An 8,615-nucleotide genomic window follows, 5' to 3' on the forward strand; every position below is an offset into this window, starting at 1 on the left:
TTGCTTACGTATCCCAGCTTCTTCAGGTGGTAGTGAATGCTTGAATGATGGATGTTCAATGTTTCTGCAATCTCTCATATCGTGTAACATGGGTTTGACTTGATCAATGCCTTTATTTTGTCATCATCAACCTCAGTGGGCCTCCCTGAGCGAGGAATGTTGTTGAGATCAAAATCACCAGCACGGAATTTCATGAACCATCGTTGGCACTGACGTTCTTGTAGATCATTGTCACTGTAAACTTTATGCAACTTTTCACAAGCTTGACGCACGTTCTTCCCTTTATGGAGTAAAACAGTAAAATATGGCAAAAATGCACAGTTTGGATTTCCATCTTCAACTTGTTGTAAAATCTCCAAAACTCAACCAAATCACTCAATTTTTTTTTAGAATGAAGTTAGAACTGCCAGATGTCAAATGACATAGCAATAACATAGATGAGAATAACTCTAGTACTTCCAAAAATGAACTAGTGCCATCTGTTGCAAACATGTGTCATGACTTTTCCGAAGACCCAATATATAAAACGCCAGGCACAATGCTTAACAAATAATCACTCATTAAATGGTAGCTACAACAATTACTATTTCTTCTTATTGTTAATAAAACTATAATACTTTTTTCTTAATAATTATTAAAATAGAAAATAATGTTATTGATAATAAGGCAGATATTTATCAAATATTAACCATTTGCTAGGAGTTTCACATTTATTATCTCATATGTGGTAATTTTGAAATCTTGTTGTTTTATACCTTTGTGTTTCATTTCCCAACTAAATGTTTAGGGCATAGGCTATGTCATAAGGTTTTTTTGAATAACTTTCCCAGTGCTACACTAGTTGATCATTTATAGCAAGTGTTTAAGAACTATTGTTGCAAATGATACGATGATCTGTAGCTCTGAAATTTAGTGACTTGCGTTATGTCAGATGATAAACTGATCTGAAAAGTCAGATTGATTTGGTTCACAATTTAGAACTTGGGTTTAGATGTGCCAGCTGCTTAAACAGTGTGCTGGCGAAAGCTCTGCCTTCCATTCATTCAACAAACACTTTTGAATACCTACTATGTACCTCATCCTGTTTTAGGCAACTAGCAAAAGCTTCTAAAATAGAAAAATGATGGCGTTCATTTGTCTGTATACCTGGCATGTTTATAAACTCCATTTTTGCAGTTGTTTAATTCTTACAAGAGACCTGCTCATATGTTGGAATCTAAGTTCTTAGAGAATATACAAAACATACAGCATAATGAACAGTCTGGCTCTGGAGTCAGAAAGCCTGGGTTTGAATCCCAGCTCTTCTAATTCTTTGCTCTGAGCTCCTGGGCAAGTTACGTATCCTCTCTAAGCCTCCATTCCTTCATCTCTAAAATGAAAATAATAGCACCTACTTTTAAGGATTATTGTAGGTATGGAATGAAATATGCATATAAAGCATTCAGTACCAACATACTATAAGAACTCAAAATATTAGCTATCATTAAATTACGAGTTCAAATTCCTCTACCAAGCATACTAAGAACACTAGACAAGAAGAATGCACTAGGAAACTCACTTTTGAACAAGGAGAGAGGGAAGGAACGTACCGTATTTCCCCTTGTATAAGACGTTCCCATGTATAAGACACACCTTAACTTTGGGGCCTGAAATTGAAAAAAAATGTATTACATAAAGTTATTGAACTCAAGTTTCGTTCATCATAAAATTCATACAACTCCTCATCACTTGTGGGAAATGCAAGTAAAAAAATCTACAACCACTCTATAAGATGCACCCAGTTTTTAGACCCCAAATTTTTCAAAAAAGGGTGCATCTTATACATAGGGAAATACGGTATACTTCAGTTCTGTGATGTATCAGGCACTAGAGTAGAAGCTCTCCATATGTCCTTACAACAACACAGTCAAACAGGCATTATTTTACAGATGAGGATAGTAAGACTCAGAGAGGTGAGTGTCATGCCCAAGCTTACGCCATAGAAATGGTGGAGCCAGGGTTAGTCCTTTTCTGAATCCTTCTCACATAATGAAAACGGGCCCACCTACATTTCCCTCATTGTGTCTCTGAGATTCTACACACATTGCATTGTTTCTAGAGGATAGAAACAATCCTCTAGAGCAGTGGGTCTCAACCTTTCTAATGCCGTGACCCCTTAATACAGTTCCTCATGTTGTGGTGACCCCCAACCATAAAATTATTTTCGTTGCTACTCTATAACTGTAATTTTGCTACTGTTATGAATCGTAATGTAAATATCTGATATGCAGGATGTATTTTCATTGTTAAAAGTTGAACATAATTAAAGCATAGTGATTAATCACAAAAACAATATGTAATTATATATTGTGAAATATTTATAATTCATGAAGTGTCGTTTTACCTCCAATACTGCTGCTTTTCAACACAGCAGCTGCTTTCTACAGAGAAGCTGCTCTCTACACATGTGTGACTGGTCCGCATAAGTACATTATGGCGCCAACCCTGTCACATACACCTGTATTTGTATGGGGTATATGTGATGGGGTTGGTGCGATGATGTCATCATGCCGGGTACTCGTATGTGGGCGGACCTGCCTGGAGACGGATAGAGGAGCGGTGTCTCGGTTCCTAAGACCATTGAAGATATGTGTTTTCCAATGGTCTTAGGCGACCCCTGTGAAAGGGTCGTTCGCCCCCCAAAGGGGTCGTGACCCACAGGTTGAGAACCACTGCTCTAGAGGATAGCAGTGTCCAAATTTTGGAGTACAAAAGAATCACTTGAGGTGCTACAAAAAAACCCTCAATCCAGGGACCCACTCTAAAAGGTTTTTAATTCAAGGACAGGGCTCAGGGATCAGCATTTTAGGAAGTTCCCAAATCATGACTGTGTTAGAAAAGGGAGGCAGACAATGGAGTCAATTGTTTTAGACAATGCAAATTACAAGTTATTTCTGTTGCAGGTAGTTCCCAATCACATTCTAGAAATAGAGACATAAGGATTAAAACACCAAGCTTTTAAATCATGTAGTTCAGACATAAAAGATTAGCAGCTGAAACCTTAAGGCATATGACCATGTGCTGAAATGATACACAGGCAAACTGACGTATTTTAGGCTTCATGTAGCCAATGCAAGCTTTGTAGTCCTTTTATAGTTTCTCTACACAGAAACTAACTCTTAAATCAATTTTGTATGAGTTTTTATATCCTACCTATGAGTGGGCCTCTCATTTGAAGTATCTTATTTATAGCAGTTGCTTATTTATTAGTTGTTTGTTTATTCGCAGTTATTTATTTAGCTATGATGATTTTAAAAGAGTCACCAAATGGAAAATGAATAAATGAAGATAAATACCTTTAAAAAAAAAAAGGAGGAGAATTCTAAGGGTAATATGTCATTAATATTACAGAAGTTTATCAGGCCTGATTACTTAAGCAGTTGTATAAGGACCTATCAGGTGCTTAGCAGAGATAATTCCTTTAAAATAAATCATATAGGTAACATAGTGCTAATAAAATATATTGATGAATCCTTGAGAATTGCCCTGATTATGTCTCCTTAGGGAGCAGAGAACTGGCTAGCATGAGTTCCCTGTCAGTTCTTCCTGCTCTGTTCCCCAAGTACTTTCCAGATGGACTTGGCATAAGAGGGGGATCAAAATATATGTAGCATGGCCAAGTTTCGAATGAATGGCTCATCTAACCCCACTGATCAAATACATGATGTTATGCGGCATGAAAAGGCTGCTGTGCTTCACTGACTACTTTTCTATCTGAGAGCTTTAAAAAGGGAAATTTGGGGGAAGGGAGGAAGGACGGCTCTCTATAAATTCTTTGCTCTTCACATTCAACTGCTGATGCATGTTTCCCAGCCCAGGGAAAAGCCTCAGAACTGAGCAGTTGTTAAATTGGGAGCAGCAGGGTGTGTGTGTGTGCTCGCGTGTATGCAAGCACACAGGGAGAGGGATAAACCTGTTTGCTTTCCGAAACAATAAGTAGTAAAACAGGTTGTTTAGGGTAAAGTCCCTTGAAGTAGATAATTGATATTAAGTACATTAGCCTATAATAATACCTTATATTTACACAGTGCTTTGAAAATTTCAAAGCATTTTCATATTTATTATCTCATTTCCACTTCACAACAACCCTCTGAAGGAGGCATAGCAGGTATTATAATCCACCAGCACCACTTAAAACATGGCGAAACTGAGGCACAAGCATGTCACAGAAACTTGTTTGAGGTCACATAATGTGTTGGTGTCACAGCTAGAACCAGAGCACTGGAATTTTGAAACTTAAGCCTGTGTTTCTTTGGCAGAAAGTGTCTCAGCTACTGCTTGATTTACCCAGCGTTTACGTGGAGATGTGTGGCTACGATTTAATTGGAGAATACAAATCAGGCATGCCAAAAGAGTTCTACTGAAAGGAGACTGTTTCTAGATCACGGCTGTGTTAGAAAAGAAGGTAGAGAATAGTCAGTTGTTTTAGACAATGCAAATTATAAACAAACAAAAACACTTTGTAGCCAGTTTCTGGATATTTTGGAGGCTATTCATTAATTCATGTATTCATTTTTCAAAATATCTATTAAGTGTCTTTATATAAGAGACTGTACTCAGCACTTTTGGAAAGATACAAAGATATACATTTAATCTGGGGGGTTTGCTTAGAATTATATAGATAATTGCCATTATAGTCATTGGCCATTACCACCTGGTAGATGAAATGAGATGCCTTCCTTGCAGAAGAGCAAGACAAACAAAAACAAATGAAGAAACTGGGTAACTGCTTTCCTTCAATTCTCTTCCTGTAGAAGGCATTTTTTTTTTAAATCAAGATGATAAATTGTCCTGCCGGGTACAAAAACCACCAAATTTACTATGTCATCTAATATAACACAGACTTTAACTGTAAAGCCCTCTTGAAACTGGAGAAAGTGGGTTTAGGTTAGTGCCAGGTTCCTTATCAGAAATACGAGATCAGGGTTTAAGGGAGAATGTTAGTTTCTAGCCCAAAAAGCAACTTCCAAACATGCATCACTGAAGGCCAGGGTTAATGCTCTACAATACTTTTCCCTCCCTGGCTCCAAACCGAACTTTTTCTCTTGGCAGGCATGCTTGAGGATGTAGACAAAAGGGAACAGAGCAACCAATGGGCGTAAGAAAACTGACAAGAGTCGAAGGCCCTGTCATTCTGTTGGAACATAAGCAAGCGTTTGCTAATGAGTGTTGTAAGTTTCCTTGGAGGTCACTATATTTTTTAAACATTTCCCTGGACAAATTTCTTTACTTTCTAGCATAAACACCTCCAAACCCAAAGGCAAAATTTGTGCTAATATTTACACATATTATAAGCACTTGTTTGATAAATTTCTTTAGTTTATACTACATGTACACAAATAGTGTCATTGAGTGAAACTACTCTTTTTTGTTGTGACAGGTCCTGCTCAGCTCCCAATGTGAGTATGTGAAACAATATGTGTGTTCATACATGTTGTTTATTTACCTTGTGTGTGTGAAGAGTGGAGACTCAGAGTTAACCCTACCTTTGTCCCTAATTTTGTCACCATTTTGCTTCTCTGAGTTTCCAATTTTTCCACTTGTGAAATTACAGGATTGGAGTCGGCGAGCTCTAAACCCTGTTTCAATTCTACCATCCAATGATGTTCCAGTTTGTAAATGTTTTTGTGGCGATTAAACATACATTATATCAGTCAATCAGTATCCTTAGCAATATAGTAAGGTCCTGCTTCAGGATAATTGGTCATAGTTGGTTACAAAAATCATCAGTCAGGTAAAATGAAGTTTATTCACTTTACCAAATTGATTATTTGTTTGCAAAATAATTCCTGCATAGTGGTAAATAAAAAACTCTGGCTAGACACTTAAAATAATGATTTAGTTTTAATCCATGTTTTCAGGAATAGTAATTTAAAGTGAGTTATACATGCATTAAATAACAAAAAAAAATGTAAATGTAGAAATGTCACAAAATCATAGTGTTCTGGAAAGCTAAAGTAAAATTTGAATCCCATGTTCTCATTTTACAAAATAGGGAACTATGGAACAAAAAAGTTTACTTACTTGCTCAAGATCACACCAGTGGTTAAAAGGCTGTAAAGAAAACCAAATGCAAAATATTTTCCATATTTTTCTCTATTCACATTTTGAGACCACACCTCTTCCTTTACTTATGAAGAAAAAAATCACAGATGTTCAGTGCTTAAATTGAAGAATAGTATTAAAAATAAAATTTAAAGTTATAAAGCAGACATCACATTTTAAGTCTAAATAGAAGATTCACATGCATTTAAAGTAAGTTAATCTGTTTATGAGTTTCTTAATTTTGCTAATCTTCGACTTGCCACTGAAATACCATAGTACTCTATTATTTTCTAAAATTATTTTAGCTTTTTTGGTTTTTCTATAAATAATATTGTGATTTTTATAAGAAGAGATCGAGCTCTGCCAATAATATGTTTTCTAATACTGACACTAACTGAAATTCCAGTGAGTGTGCTTATAGGTGTTAGTAGGAATTAATTCCATTGATCCCAGTCACATAAAGGAGTTTTATTATTCTGGTACTAAATACTAAATAACCTCCCTTTGTATACTTATCATGTTGGTGCAATGGTTGCTCCAAATATTAACCCAAAATACTAATCAGTTTCAAGGCACGCCTCTCTATTTTTGCCATGGACCCCAATGTCTGAAGTTAGCAGGGCTCTTTAAAACTAGTGCTTCTAGCATTTCATTGACTCACACTAAATCAGTCCCTCTATCACCCAGTTAATTTTAACCTTGACCTCCCACAGCTGTAATGCTTTGCTCAATCCAAAAAACCTCCCCACTTCCACCCTTTCTGCTGCTTATGAAGCAACAGTGGAGAGGAAAATCAAAACCCACTCCTTTAAGAAAGATTCCACCTTCTCTGTTATAAGCAAGCGCCTCATGCTAATTGTGGAGTCTCTACTAAGTCACACACTTTACTACTCAGCATTGGGAGACGCTGCTGCCGCGGCTGCTGGCTGCTGCCGCCGCTGCCACCGCGGGTCTGAGGCTGCAGCGGGTTTCTGTGCAGCACTGCAGAACCCACACCTAGAAGACACACGTCTACAACCCTGGACACAAGGAAGCGTTGGATCCTCAGCGGGTAAGATCTTTGATCCATTTTGCCCAGAAACTGTGGGAAAGGGAATGATCATGGAACAGATTGCTCCTCAGACATGCTTAAAATGGATTGTGTTAATTTGCCTTCCTTTGATGGGGGCGGCGGGGGGAGGGGGGGGGACTGGATTTGTGACAGGCAAATGCCCTGTCTAGTGGAGACTATTGTCTGATACGTGCCCTTAACATACTTTTTTTTCCTATTAAAAAAAGGCTAACCTTGATGCATGCAAAGCTTTTCATTTTTTGCTTTTTAAATGCCAGAAAACATCCAGCCACTCCCAATATCGCTCAAATACTGCAGATATTTTTAAATGCCACATAAAAATGACAAGGCTGAGCATTTTCTAAGTATTTTCTCCCCAAAGCCAGGAAGCCTTCCCCGCGATCCTTCAAGGGTATTTAAAAATCGTAAAGCATGGTTAGATTTTGAGCAGATGGGAGATGGTGGCTGACTAAAATTTCTATAGCCTTAGTCCAGTGGAGAGAGAAAACGAGGATAAATGGATCACAGTTGGTGCTAAGACAAGATTCATTTTCCACACTTCGTTTGTGGGAAGAGGAAACTACATTTTAATTAGCACATTTTTAGGGGAGAGAGAGGGGATGAAGATGAGGGGATGGCGTGAAGTATTTGAGGGGGAAGAGTCTGCAGAGGAGGAAGGAAATGAAATGGACTGTCGCCAGTGCTTTGGGAGCGGAGGGAGCTAGGGTGGGGAATGAAGTTTGTTGTGTTAGGGTGGGGTGGACCCAAAGGACCATGAATAACCAGAATGGCGCTCGCAGAGTGGATTCGTGCCGGTGGAGGACATGTGTGCGGGAGGGATGTGCAAGTCGTGGGTGGCAGAGAAAGGTGTGCGTTGCTGGGAGGTCTATTTCGAGAACTGGTTGGGGTGAGAAACGTGTCTGGGCGGCGCGGGTGGGAGGCCCAGTGTCACCTGTGGATGGATCCACCTCCCTGCAATTGCGTCTTGCAAAGTTTCCCAGGCCCGGGATTCATTTTGAAGGCTGGCGGTGCCTCGACTTTTCAATTCCAAGAGCTCAGCTCTCATAGTCACAAGGCCAGGGCAAAAGTGGGGGTGAAGACCCTCGGCCGGTCGAAGTGTAGCAGGATTGAGAGAGCCCTCTGTAGAGGTGAGTAAGGGGGAGAAGGCGCCCCCACAGGCAGCTGTGCGGAGAAGAAAAACCCAGGCCTGTCCTACGGGGGGCGTGCGGAGGTTGAACCTCAGCAGGGACCTACCCCTGAAGACCCAGCCACCAGTGTGGGCAGCAGAGGCTTGACTCCGAAAGAGGCGGCTCAGCCTTGGGAACAGGGGAGCTCGTTCAAGGTGGGGCGGGCGACATTTCCCAGGCGCCCCTCCTCCCTCTCGTAGTCAGTCGGGTTTCCATCGGGGTCGTTTCCCGCTCCGACCCTCAGGGGACGCCGCAGAACAGAGCAGCATAGCCGGAGGAGGACGCAGAAGAGG

General features: G+C 39.7%; 1 protein-coding gene and 1 long non-coding RNA gene across 4 annotated transcripts in view; one reads left to right on the top strand and one right to left on the bottom strand.

Annotated features, from left to right (window-relative positions):
- Positions 1-6,074, bottom strand: part of LOC109384903 (uncharacterized) — a 10,283-nt gene extending 4,209 nt beyond the window's left edge. The window contains exons 1-2 of the long non-coding RNA XR_002124518.1: positions 6,064-6,074; positions 1,590-1,646 (exon numbers count right to left, since the gene is read on the bottom strand). This is a non-coding gene — a long non-coding RNA (uncharacterized LOC109384903). The remainder of the gene's footprint in view (positions 1-1,589; positions 1,647-6,063) is intronic.
- A 779-nt stretch (positions 6,075-6,853) lies between these two features.
- Positions 6,854-8,615, top strand: part of ADD3 (adducin 3) — a 139,160-nt gene continuing 137,398 nt past the window's right edge. For 2 of the 3 annotated variants that reach the window (XM_019646644.1, XM_019646645.1), the window contains exon 1: positions 6,854-7,135. The gene's annotated coding sequence lies outside the window, so the exon portion shown is untranslated. Of the gene's footprint in view, positions 7,136-7,979; positions 8,003-8,615 lie in introns of those variants that run through there. The other variant, XM_019646648.1, reaches the window with a different exon arrangement.

This window comes from Hipposideros armiger, unplaced genomic scaffold, assembly GCF_001890085.2.
Source record: "Hipposideros armiger isolate ML-2016 unplaced genomic scaffold, ASM189008v1 scaffold_105, whole genome shotgun sequence".
Lineage (NCBI taxonomy): Eukaryota > Metazoa > Chordata > Mammalia > Chiroptera > Hipposideridae > Hipposideros > Hipposideros armiger.